This window comes from Leucoraja erinacea, chromosome 29 (genome assembly GCF_028641065.1).
Source record: "Leucoraja erinacea ecotype New England chromosome 29, Leri_hhj_1, whole genome shotgun sequence".
Classification (NCBI taxonomy): domain Eukaryota; kingdom Metazoa; phylum Chordata; class Chondrichthyes; order Rajiformes; family Rajidae; genus Leucoraja; species Leucoraja erinaceus.
In genome coordinates, this window is record NC_073405.1 from 24,763,715 (window position 1) to 24,777,712 (window position 13,998).

Consider the following 13,998-nt stretch of genomic DNA (forward strand, 5'->3'; position numbering starts at 1 on the left):
GCGTACGTGACAAATGCTACTTTCCTTATTGACAGATTGTAATTGCATTTATTCTTTGCTGACCTCTAACAAGGCCAAGGTTGTGTCAGAAGGAATCTGCCATTTACAGCCATCTGTCAGGAACTTGGCAGCATTAAACCCTGCAGAAATGCACAGTGAGATTCACACCCATGCAAACAGCCCACACTTACAGTGTCAGATTTCATGCTGCCAGGAACACGCAGACTGCATGAATAATCCCAGCAATAACAATGCAAATTTATATAGTCCTTTAATGCAGTATAGCATTCCTCCCACAGGCTTCTCTGCAGTATTAGCAAACATAATTAGATACCAAACTAGATGATGAGATATTCAAACGAATGAACAAAAGACTTGGTCAAAAGTTAGGCTTTAAGTTGTTTCGAAGCAGATATAAAAGAGAGAGTTTAAGGGGATGAATTCCAGAACAGGGGACTGAATGCATGGCTTCCAATGGCACAGTGTTGATGGACAGGCAAGACTTGCGTTTGTACAGTTCCCTTCACAACACCACAACAATTTGCAGCCATTGATATACTTTTTAAAGGGTAGTCACTGTTGTAATGTAGGGCACCATGGAGGCCTCAGGTGAGGAACCGGCACTGTTGTGGAGTTGTTGGCGGTGAAGCCGATGATGGTGCCGACCGATGGACGGACGAGAAGGACACGTGAAGTGGGGCGTCGGCTGCGGTGAGGAGTCGACGGCGGTGAAGCCTCGCGATGATGGGGCCTAGGAGGCGGTGAAGCCTTGCGACGATGGGGCCTAGGTGGCGGTGAAGCCTCGCGATGATGGGGCCTAGGCGGCGGTGAAGCCTCTCGACGATGGGGCCTAGGCGGCGGTGAAGCCTTGCGACGATGGGGCCTAGGCAGTGGTGAAGCCTCGCGACGATGGGGCCTAGGCAGTGGTGAAGCCTCGCGACGATGAGGCCTAGGCGGCGATGAAGCCTCGCGACAATGGGGCCTAGGCGGCGGTGAAGCCTCGCGATGATGGGGCCTAGGTGGTGGTGAAGCCTCGCGAAGATGGGGCCTAGGTGGCGGTGAAGCCTCGCGTTGATGGGGCCTAGGCAGTGGTGAAGCCTCGAGACGATGGGGCCTAGGCGGTGGTGAAGCCTCGCGAAGATGGGGCCTAGGTGGTGGTGAAGCCTCGCGAAGATGGGGCCTAGGTGGCGGTGAAGCCTCGCGTTGATGGGGCCTAGGCAGTGGTGAAGCCTCGCGAAGATGGGGCCTAGGTGGCGGTGAAGCCTCGCGATGATGGGGCCTAGGCGGCGGTGAAGCCTCGCGACAATGGGGCCTAGGCGGCGGTGAAGCCTCACGATGATGGGGGCCTAGGTGGTGGTGAAGCCTCGCGAAGATGGGGCCTAGGTGGCGGTGGAGCCTCGCGACGATGGGGCCTAGGCGGCGATGAAGCCTCGCGACAATGGGGCCTAGGCGGCGGTGAAGCCTCGTGACGATGGGGCCTAGGCCGTGGTGAAGCCTTGCGGTGGCGGTGATGCCTCGCGAGTCAACTCACGGTCGATGGTCGATGAGAGTATGGGGGGGACTGCCATGAGGGGGGGGGGAGGAGAAGAACAATAGAGGACCCGGCGCGGGGAGACCGCCATGATGGAGGTGGGAGGGAAAACAATGGACAATGGGACCCGGCGTGGGGGAACCGCTGTGGGGGGGGGGGGACAAAAGGAGGAGCCGGCGTGCTTTGTACCTCTGTCAGTGCCGTAGGTGGCTGCTATTTGTATACATTGGGTCCGCAGGCAAAGAATTCCTCTGTGCCTTGTCACATGATAAGAAAGTATTCCATTCCATGATAAGTCAAGATGGTGGCAGTGGAAAGTGAAAGGGAAGGTTGGCGGCTCTGAATGGTCCGTGAACTCACCTCCCACACCCTTGTTAAATGGCCTCAAGGTCCATGATCGGCCTGGGATTTGGGACACAGTGACCTCGGCACATGTGAGCAGTGGGGAGACTGTTGCAGGGATTTGTCGTGTTCGTGCAGCTTTTTGTTTTCCTGATTTTTATTCCATTTTTATTCAAAACAAAGGCGGAACATAAGATGACTCCGTTTTTTCAATGGATTCTTCCTTATATTTTCCCTTGTCCTTGCCAACTTGGCGAGGTTTCGCTTTGCGCTCCAGAATCTTTTTATCCAGTTTTAGCCTGGTAATCATCACCTTGCTGCAATGAATGCCAACATGAACTGTGGTACTTGGCCTTTTCACGCTCAATATAGATGACATATTTCTTCCTGTACACACTTGGACAACTTTGCTGATCTGCTGCCTTGTGTAGTGACCTCTGACAATCATCCTTGCATATGGGCATTGAGCGAACATTGTCTTCCTGCCTCAATTCCTTAGACCGGGGCGAGGACATGATCTTCCTGCGGATGTGAGACAGATCATTGACGTGTCTTTTGTGATCATTCTTCCTCCGTGAAGAAGTTACAAAATGGTTTGACTTTCATCTAGGGCGTCCCGACCGATCACCGATGGCTGCTGGAGAAGCTGTTGGTGGTGACGGCCACAGGAGGCCCTACTGCAGTGGGGTGGGGGAGTGGGCAGAGCACAGCCTGTAGCAACAGCCCGGAGCGGTGGTGGATGGAGCCAACGGCATCGCGCTGGGCCAGGCCAACCCCAACTTCACCGATCCAGTGCCACCAGGACACCGGGCTTTAATGTGAGAAATATTAGAAATTGCACAGATCCCTTGCTCCAAGATCGGACTTTACAGAGACTTGAAAGTTACAAGATGGAGCCGGAATGTGACAACTCTCTGCAGGCTGCTCCAGAGGAGGATCTAGTGTTCTCACATATTCTATAGTTGACTGGATAACATGCAGAACAAAGTATACTTTGACTGGAGCTAGACACAAAAAGCTGGAGTAACTCAGCGGGCCAGACAGCATCCCTGGGGAAAAGAAACTGGTGACGTTTCGGGTCAAGACCCTTCTTCAGACTGAAGAAGGGGCTCGACTGGAAATGTCACCTATTCCTTTTATCCAGAGATGCTGTCTGACCTGCTGAGTTACACCAGCTTTTTGGGTCTATCTTCTGTTTAAACCAGCATCTGCATTTCCTTCCTATACTTTGACTGGGTTGCTTGCAGAACAAGCTTGTCACCAGATCTCTGTGCACATGGCCATAATAAACTAAACACAATGCAAAGGCACAAAGTGCAATTAGATCCTGCCTTGACAATTTGTTTTTTTTTTAGTTCTGTTACTGAAGGATATCTATTGCCCACAATATCAAAATTCATTTTCGGCGCTCCTCTTCAAAATAGCAGCATAAAATTAATTTACATCACATCTATTGACAGCTCTGCTGACATTGCAGAAGGCAGCACTGGTGTGGCAGGCTGGATACTCGTGCTCTGCTCTCTGAAGTGGGACTTGAACCTAGAACTCGCACACCCCGAGGGTCAACTGGGGTCACGGAAGGCTGACGTCACGGTGGGATTGGAATACAGAACTGAGGACCTTGGAATCGAGATGATGCTGTCAGAGGATGCAACTGATGATAAGCCGAGAGAGTGGTGACAGGTGAAAGTGGCTGCCGCGAGTTTGTACAGAGGCAGCAGAATATCGGATGAGAGCTTACAAAGCCTACAAGATAAGAGTTTTACCAAGAGGAGGTTCATCGAACATAGTGCACATAAGAACTTGGACTTGGGCTTGGACACACTAGAGGCAGGAAACATGTTCCCAATGTTGGGGGAGTCCAGAACCAGGGGCCACAGTTTAAGAATAAGGAGTAAGCCATTTAGAACGGAGACGAGGAAACAATTTTTCTCACAGAGAGTGGTGAGTCTGTGGAATTCTCTGTCTCAGAGGGCGGTGGAGGCAGGTTCTCTGGATGCTATCAAGAGAGAGCTAGATTGGGCTCTTAAAAATAGCAGAGTCGGGGGATATGGGGAGAAGGCAGGAACAGGGTACTGATTGGGGATGATCAACCATGATCACATTGAATGGCGGTGCTGGCTCGAAGGGCCAAATAGCCTGCTCCTGCCCCTATTGTCTATTGTCTATAACTAGTCTTTCTACCCACATTGACCATTCCGAAGATGATGCCAAGTAAAACTAGTTGCCTCTAACTGAACGTGATCCATATCCCCCCATTCCTTTCATATCCATGTGCTTATCTAAAAACCTCTTAAACACCGCTGTCATATCTGCATCAACCACCACCCCTGGATGGCGTTCCAAACACTCACCACCCTCTGCACAAAAATACTTCTCCCGCACTTCTCCTTTAAACTTTACCCCTCTTACCTTAAAGCTATGCTCTCTATTCTTTGGCATTTCTACCTTGGGAAAATTGTTTTGACAGTCTACCCAGTCTATGCCTCTCATAATTTTATACACTCCTCTCATTTCTCCCCTCAGCCTCTGATGCTCCTGAGAAAATCTGAGGTCACGGAGGGCAAGCTTAGTTTAGTTTTGAGGTACAGCATGAAAACAGGCCATTTGGCCCACTTAGTCCACGCCAACCATCCATCGCCCGTTCACACTCGTTGTCTGTTATCCCACTTCCCCGTGTACTTCCTAAACTCCAGTGAGGCATTTTACAGACCTCAGCGAACTTGCAAACCCGCACATCTTTGGGATGTGGAAGGAAACCAGAGCACCTGGAGGAAATCCACACACTCAAAGGGAGAATGTGCAAATTCCACACAGACAGGTCACCCGAGGTCAGGATCGAACACGGGTTTCTGGCGCTGTGAGGTAACAGGTCTACCAGCTGCTCCATTGTGCAGTCCCTAAATTTCTCCAACCTCTCAGCACTGTGGCACAGTTGGTAGAACTACTGTTTCACATGGCCAGAGAATCGGCTGCTGTCTGTGTGGAGTTTGCACGTTCTCTCTATGAACATGTGGGGTTCCTCCAGTTGTTCCGGTTACATCACACTTCCCAAAGACGTGCGGTTCCGCAGCTTAATTGGCCTCCGTAAATTTTCCCTAGTATGGATAGCAAGGTGGGATAACAAAGAAGGTACACAAAATTACTGGAGAAACTCAGCGGGTGCAGCAGCATCTATGGAGGGAAGGAAATAGGCGACGTTTCTGGCAGAAACCCTTCTTCAGACTGATGGGGGTGGGGGGGAGAAGGAAGGAAAAAGGGAGGAGGAGGAGCCCGAGGGAGGGGGATGGGAGGTGACAGTTCGAGGGTTAAGGAAGGGGAGGAGACAACAAGGGCTAGCAAAATAGGGAGAATTCAACGTTCATGCCATTAGGACGCAAGCTGCCCAGGCGGAATATGAGCTGCTGTTCCTCCAATCATAGAACTGGCTTGAACGAGTGATCGATTGTCAGGGTGGGCTCAGTGGGCCGAAGTGCCCAATTCCATGCAGTATCTCTGAACTGAAAACTAAACTAAACTCTCCTTATAGCTAATGCCATCAAATCCAGACTGCATTCTGGTCAGTTCAGATAGTCAAATGTGGAGATGCAGAGACCGATGAAGATTTTGCGGCAGGGGATAAGTTCTGATTAGTACCTGAGCATTGTTTTCCGTGCGAAATGAGGCAACATCACTGCAGCATTTCAGGGGGTCTGATTCGGAGAATTTCACTGGACCATGTGCAAAGGAGAAGCTACACACAGCATGTGAGCAGGGAATTATCATTCACACAGTTGAATTCATTCACTTGTAGTGACAGGATCACTGACGCAAATCAAATTGATGACTTTCTCTCCAAATGTTAATTCAACTTCATTCCATTGTCCTTCCAGATGCCTTCCAGATGATGTCAGTAGGAATTAATGTCAGCATTAAACATTTTCATACACACAGCAGCGCCGCATTCCCTGCATGGCTGCCTTTCAAAAGCAAGTTGTTACTTGTGTGGGATGTTCACTGCATGTTATGAGGTGCTACGTAAATGCAGGGCTTTCCTTTTTGCTAAGACCAGGAAGGTCGCACGTTGGCAATCTGTGAGCCATTCGAAGGCAACACGAGGCAAAGGGGGGCTAATTTGGTTCCGAGGGAAAATAAATCAGTCACAGTCCTGATTCCGAATATTGTTCACGCAGGTCTCTGGATATGAGACTGGTAATTTATCCATTTGGTAATGCAGCCCAGCAGGTAACCAAGAGAAGCCCCGTCAAGCACATGGATCACGACACTGGTGCAACTCGAGACAGATGAATATTGTAATACTGTATCAAGTCCAGGTGAGACAAGAAAACATGATCTTGACACAAGGCTGGCCATTCAATCCATTGAGACTCTATAGCTCTCCAAATTACATTTAGACAGGTACATGGACAGAAAGGTTTCAGATGATCAAAGCAATAGGAGTAGAATTAAGCCATTCGGGCCATCAAGACTACTCTGCCATTCAATCATGGCTGATCTACATTTCCCTCCTAACCCCATTCTCCTGCCTTCTCCCCATTACCTCTGACACCCATTTGGAGGAACTATGGACCAAACAAACATTGATGGGGCACCATGGACAAGTTGGATAAAATGACCTGTTTCCGTGCTGTATCACTCCCTGACTATGACTAACTCATGAAATTCACTCTTCATGTTGGAGACTTGGACAGCATTGGGAAAGTTAGACACTCTCTATTTTCAAGGAAGTTGGGCCGAAGGGCCTGTTTCTATGCTGTATAACTCTAAGACTCACGTGCACTACTTCTTTGCTTGAAGTACTGCAAGCCATGAGTCCTTCCAGAGCTGGGAGCTTGTGTTTCAAAGGTCTGTCGATGGGACAAAGCAATACCAGAAATAATAATACCATATCTCAGTCATTTTTTTTTTGCTGGAACATTTGCAAACATTGTAGATAAGAACCTGCAGAATTGAAAATCGATTATTTCAGTTCATTGGTTACAGATCAGACATGATATGTTAGGGAGTGTGAAAAGGCTAACGTCAGCATGAAGCACGAGGTTGGACTTGTTGAGTTGTATTCTGAACAAAGACTCGAGGGTGAGAATTACACACATAGGGCAAGGAAAGGCCCACCCTGTTCATGGATAATGACAGTGATGCAACCGTATATAATGCCCACTGGAACACCTACTCACACCATCTCCACCACAACCATGGTGAAGGACAAAATTAAAGAGGAAACCAAACCTACCGCCGGTTTAGAAAAATCTTGGACACTCGTCACTCTGCTGAAGGCATCAAGCAAGTCCCAGAAGAATGTTTAGTTTATAAATTATCTGGTGGAAACTTGAGCTCTGGATTCTCCTCTTATCTTAGTTATAACTAGAGCCAGGATGTTAAGGCACTAAAAAACTCTGAAATAGGCAGGTAAAAAGGCAAAATAAAATTACAAAAAATAGCACGAGAAGGCATTTATTGACAAAAACGGCTTAAAAAGGTATTTATTTCCACCACCAAAATATGGTTAAAAATAATAATATAAAGGACCTGTCCCACTGATGCGACTTTTCCGGCGACGCCGGCACCCGTCAGGTCGTTGCAGGTCGCAGAACGTTTTCAACATGTTGAAAATCCAGCGGCGACCAGAACAAGGTACGACTCTTTGGGCGACTGCTCACAACCATACAGGCTTCACCCCGCGACATGTCGCCAGAGTGTCACCTGTATGGTCGTGAGTAGTCTCCTCGGTCGCCCAAGGAGTCGTAGCGTCTTTCTGGTCGCCACTGAATTTTCAACATGTTGCTAATTTTTGCTGACCTTCAACAACCTATGACGGGTTCCGAGAGTCGCCAAAAAGGTTGTGTAAGTGGGACAGGCCGTTAAAGGTATACTACATTAAATGACCAAAGTTGCCTGGTTGCACATAATCACTAGTATTTTTTTTTTCAAACTATCTGGTGGTAAACTATGCCGTCTGTCAAACACAATATGTTTCAGTTGTGTAAAACTTCTTTCTACCCCAGTTGAGGTCACTGGTGCATACTGAGGTCACAAGCTACAGACTCTATATTCATGTCGATATCTTGTGCATTACAACTACCTTTGAGAACTTTAGCTCTGTTTTCTATTTCTTTAAGGTCTTTGTTAGCTAAAATCACCCTCTCACATTTTCCTTGCATATCTTTACCTGCATCGCCAAGAACTTTACGAATATCGTCAGTTACTTTGTTAGAAAACCTGCAAGTTACTCACCAATGTTTCGCCACATTGGCGAAACATTGGTGAGTAACTTGCAGGTTTTCAACAATGTAACTGACGATATTCGTAAAGTTCTTGGAAGTGATAGCTTGATGGAAGTTTGCAAAATTGGAAGCAATAAACACAAGATCGCAGTGGAGGGACTTTTTCTCCATGATTTCACTGACAATCCGGACTGCAGCAGATTCTTCTTCAAAACAGTTGAAGATTTCATTTATCTTTTCAAAATTTGCAGCATAGTAGAATACAGCAGAGAGCCATGTACCCCACCTAGTCAAAGTGGGCTGAGGAGGTACTGGAATCGCGGGTGCTGTTTCCTTGAACAACTGCACACGTGTCGGTACTTTGAGGAAGATTTTCTTGACATTGCCTAGGCGATTGACATTTGGAAATAAGCTACGTCTGTGCTTGGCAATTTTATGAAGTCCTTGAGCTAAGCATGTTAAATGCAACATTCTTGTGTTTTATACCTTCTGGCCAAAGTACAGCAAGTGAAGATGTAAACTGAGCAATAGTTGAGCTGTTTGACTTCTCCAATACATCCGATGTCAACAAATACTCCTTTGATGGTTGATCTGCCTCCAGTGCACAGATGACCACATTGGCACCATATCTCCCCACAGCATAGGTTGTCTCGTCTATTGAGATCCATATTTTGTTGCATGCAACTTCATCTCTAATTTTCTGCACAACAATGTTGAAGTTGCTGTCAACATAATTTTTCCATAATGACTCGCTTGGTATATGTTCCTCTGTATATTTCTCTAAAAACCCTCAGAGATTTGTTTTCCAATTTCCACAGTGGAATTCCAGCATCAATGAATGCCTTGCACAGATCACTCGGAAACTCGGATTTGCGACTTGAGCCAGCAGTAAATGTAGTGAGGAAACAAGCTTGGGTATTTTGCTTGGGTAGTCTGCACCCCAGTGGTATCAACATTAACTTCTCTAATTTTAGATAGCTCTTGTCTTCTCCCTCCTGCCCTTCCCAGCTCCCCTTCTAGTCCTACTGTCTCTTCCTTTCTCTTTCCTGCCTCCCTCCCTCCCCACATCAGTCTGAAGAAGAGTCTCGACCCGAAACGTCGCCTATTCCTTCCCTCCATAGATGCTGTCTCACCAGCTGAGTTTCTCCAGCATTTTTTGTCTACATTTGATTTTTCCAGCATTGCAGTTCTTTCTGAAATAGATCTTGGAGAAAACTGAACCAGTGGGCAGCGGCACGAATGAATGAATGACCGACGGTGGCGCCCCCTGTTTTGCCCTGGTGGTGGACGTTTTCTTGTAGGTTATACTATGTTAACATGTTAATAATAGCATTAATATTAACGTGTTAACATAGAAAACGTCATTGTAATCACAGCACAACTATAGAAAATAGCACGACCTTTTAGCAAAACGGCAAAAGAAGGCTGATTTAGACACTCGGTCATGAAATACACATTTTCCTGGTGAAATCATCAAAAAAGGCATTAAAAGGCACATGGCATTTATGGCAAAATCCTGGCTCTAGTTCTAACCCTATCAAACAACTAGGAAAGAGTACTGCATGACTATCTGCCTCATTGGAGTATCTTGAATCGGACTTTACGGAACTTTATCTTGCGTTATTCCCTTTATCCTGTATCTGGACTGTGGACGGCTCAATTGCTCCTTCCGCTGACTGGATAGCAGCAGCAAAAAGCTTTTCAATGTCTCTCAGTACATGTGACAATAAATTAAACTAAACTTACTAACTAACTAATCGTGTGGAGATCCTGAGGAGACTGAAGAAGGTCCATCTGTCTCCTCAGATCCTGGTTAACTTCTACCGCTGCACCATCGAGAGCATCCTTACCAACTGCATCACAGTATGGTATGGCAACTGCTCTGTCTCCGACCGGAAGGCATTGCAGAGGGTGGTGAAAATTGCCCAACGCATCACCGGTTCCTCGCTCCCCTCCATTGAGTCTGCCCAAAGCAAGCGTTGTCTGCGGAGGGCGCTCAGCATCGCCAAGGACTGCTCTCACCCCAACCATGGACTGTTTACCCTCCTACCATCCGGGAGGTGCTCCAGGTCTCTCCGTTGCCGAACCAGCAGGTCGAGGAACAGCTTCTTCCCGGCGGCTGTCACTCTACTCAACAACGTACCTCGGTGACTGCCAATCACCACCCCCCCCCCCCGGACACTTATTATTATTTATTCAAATCATTTGCTATGTCGCTCTTCCAGGGAGATGCTAAATGCATTTCGTTGTCTCTGTACTGTACACTGACAATGACAATTAAAATTGAATCTGAATCTGAATCTGAATCTGAATCTGTGTGTAGGAAGGAACTGCAGATGCTGGTTTAAACCAACAATAGACACAAAATGCTAGAGTGACTCAGGGGGCTAAGCAACATCTCTGGAGAGAAGGAATTGGTAAAGTTTCGGGTTGAGACCCTTCTTAAATAATCAAGTCTCCATTTAAATGACTTTAATGATTCGTCCACAGCCACATGTATAAGAACCAAACATCAGGTGTTCTTTGCACATCATAAGCTAGACGCAATGGTAAAGATAATATCCTTCAGGTGAGGTGCTGAATGAATTTGTTATCATGACTATCAACATAAGAGCGGTCCTGATGCAGGGTCTTGACCCAAAATGGTCGATCATTTCTTCACCTTCACAAATGCTGCGTTCTGGACATTTTTGTTGTTGAAGCAAGCTGTTCTACTTGTGTGATCTCAAAGCATAGACACAAAAATGTCATAGAGTCATAAGTCAGGGGTTTCCAACCTTTTTCGTCCCGTTTACCCCTGGCAACTTTAATAGCACATAACAATGTTATTTCACTCCAGGTTAGGAACCCTTGTCATTAGGAATAAGAGTAGAATTAAGAAACTTGGCCCATCATGACTACTCCTCCATTCAATCATAGCTGATCTATCTCTCCCTCCTAACCCAATTCTCCTGCCTTCTCACCATAACCTCTGACACCTGTACTAATCAAGAATCTATCTATCTCTGCCTGAAATATATCCACTGACTTGGCCTCTACAGCCTTCTGTGGCAACAAATTCCACAGATTCACCACCCTCTGACTAAAGCAATTTCTCCTCATCTCCTTCCTAAAAGAACGTCATTTAATTCTGACGCTATGACCCTCTCATCGTAGACTCTCCCACTAGTGGAAACATCCTCTCCACATCCAAGCCTTTCACTATTCTGTATTCTCATTCTTCTAAACTCCAGCGAGTACAGGCCCCGTGCCAACAAAAGCTCATCATAGATTAACCTCCTCATCCCTGGGATTGCATCGTTGGTTCATTTATTACAATGATATGAACCCAAAGTGCTGCAGGAACCATGAGGGTCAGGCAGTATCTGCGGTAGGAATGGACTGGGACCCTTCGTTACATTGATCGATAAAGGGAAGAGGGAGGCATGGACTTGTGAAGCTGGATTGCAATTGCTTTAGATTGACACAGGAGGAGCGCTGACAAGAATCCTAGGGCAACAGGAGTGGCACGGAGAGGCAGGCCAGATAGGTGGAATGAAGGGTTGACAGTCATTTGCCTCATTTCCCCTGCGTACCATTTGGAAGATCATTAATGGAGAGTGATGTCAGATATTTCAGGTTTAGATGAATTACTTTTGTTTAGAGATACAGCGCGGAAACAGGGACTTCGGCCCATTGAGTCTGCACTGACCAGTGATCCCCGCACATTAACACTATCCTACACACACTCGGAACAATCTACACTTATACCAAACTAACCGCACTAACTAGCACTATCCTGCACACGAAGGACATTTTAAATGTTTTACCAAAGCCAAATTAACCTACAAACCTGTGGGTCTTTGGAGTGTGGGAGGAAACCGGAGCACCCGGGGAAAACCCACGCGGTCACGGGGAGAACGTACAAACTCCGTATAGACAGCAACGGTAGGCAAGATCGAACCCGGGTCTCTGGCGCGGTGAGGCAGCAGCTCTACCGCTACCGCCAACTTAGGGGAATGAAGGCAAAGCAAGAAATATGGAAAAAATGTAAATACAAATTATTTTCCCTTTGCTCCACATGGATCTTAAGGACGTGCTTTGGATTGCAACCAGATGCCCCAGGTTATGAATCCAACAGCTTCTGCATGCAGGGAGGTCAGCTCATGATCTGACCCGAGAAATTCGATTCATTTCACTCATGAATGCATCTTTGCTTTGGAGGGGCTTCGTGTACATTTACTTCTGCATTGGGCATTCAAAACAGTGTACTAATGTAATATTACGACAGCAGATGCTGTCAGGCGGGAAGCATGTGGGATAAGCCATCCTTGTATGTTTAGACACAAACCCTCAGGCACAGCACTGCATCTTTCAAATGATCCATCGATATGCTTGTAGCAACCAGTGAACAAAGGAGTGGAGGAGACTGAGTGCTGGAGTAACTCAGCGGGCCAGGCAGCATCTCTGGAGAACGTGCATTGGTGACGTTTCGGGTTGGGACCCAAAGGAGCTGAATTTTGATAACTAGTGGAAGCAGAGGATTACTGAACACTCACAGCAGGGATCACCCTCTGTTTTACATCAGTATAAATTAATAAGCAGAAATTCATTTGAGTTCCATTAAGAAAATGCACGCCCCAGTTTGGGTTTCTCCATTTATTCTCCACGGAATCGCAAGGATCGCCGGTCAAGTCAAGTCAAGTCAAGTCAAGTCAAGTCAAGTCAAGTTTAATTGTCACATACACATACGAGATATGCAGTGAAATGAAAGTCATAAAACCACAGAACTCCCATAGACACAGCCATAGACATAGGTTCGATCCTGACCTCAGGCACTGTTTGGGTGGAGCTTTTGCATATTCTCCCTGTGACCATGTGAGTTGCCTCTGGGTGCACTGGTTTCCTCCCACAGCCCAAAGACCTATGGGTTTGTAATTGGCCTCTGCAGGCAGCAACAGAAGGCTGGGAGGTGACGGATAAAGTCAGTCCGAAGAAGGATCCAGACCTGAAACTTCACCTATCGATGTCCTCCAGAGGTGCTGCCTGACCCGCTGAGTTACTCCAGCACTTAGTATTTTACTTCAGATTCCAGCATCTGCAGTTCCTTGTGTCCCCTTTTGTGCATTGCCTCCCGACAAGGTTTATTGAGGGGAATATTGAGGGTTGCCTTCTCACATTGCTACATGGCATTGGTTTCACTGAGCTGGAGAGTGCAAGGTAACATGTTCTCCTGAATCTTGTAGGCGTGGACCAGTTTAGTTCAGTTTAGTTTAGAAATACAGTGCGGAAACAGGCCCTTCAGCCCTCCAAGTACGTGCCGACCAGCGATCCCCGTACACTAGTACTATCCTACACACTAGGGACAATTTACACCCGTGGAAAACGGAAACCATGAGAATGTACAACCCCATAGTCAGGATCGAGCCCAGGCCTCCAGCGCTGTAAGGACTATACTGCTCTACTCTACCGTTGCGTTACCGTCCTGCCCCACTGTCAGTTAAGAGTGTTTAATGGAACAATGACATTCCTGAAGGTTACACAAAAAAGCTGGAGAAACTCAGCGGGTGCAGCAGCATCTATGGAGCGAAGGAAATAGGCAACGTTTTGGGCCGAAACCCTTCTTCAGACTGATCGGGGGCGGGGGTGGGCGGGGACAAGAAAGGGAAAAGGAGGAGGAGCCCGAAGGCTGGGGGATGGGAGGAGACAGCAGGGGGGCTGAGGAAGGGGAGGAGACAGCAAGGACTAACAAAATTGGGAGAATTCGATGTTCATGCCCCCGGGATGCAGACTCCCCAAACGGAATATGAGGTGCTGTTCCTCCAATTTCCGGTGCTGCTCGCTGTGGCCATGGAGGAGACCCAGGACAGAGAGGTCGGAGATGGAGTGGGAGGGGGAGTTGAAGTGCTGAGCCACCGGGAG

The 13,998-nt window shown here is 47.3% G+C and overlaps 1 pseudogene; it reads right to left on the reverse strand.

Annotated features, from left to right (window-relative positions):
- Nucleotides 1-605: 605 nt before the first annotated feature.
- On the reverse strand, nt 606-7,070 carry LOC129710940 (60S ribosomal protein L26-like; annotated as a pseudogene).
- Nucleotides 7,071-13,998: the final 6,928 nt, after the last annotated feature.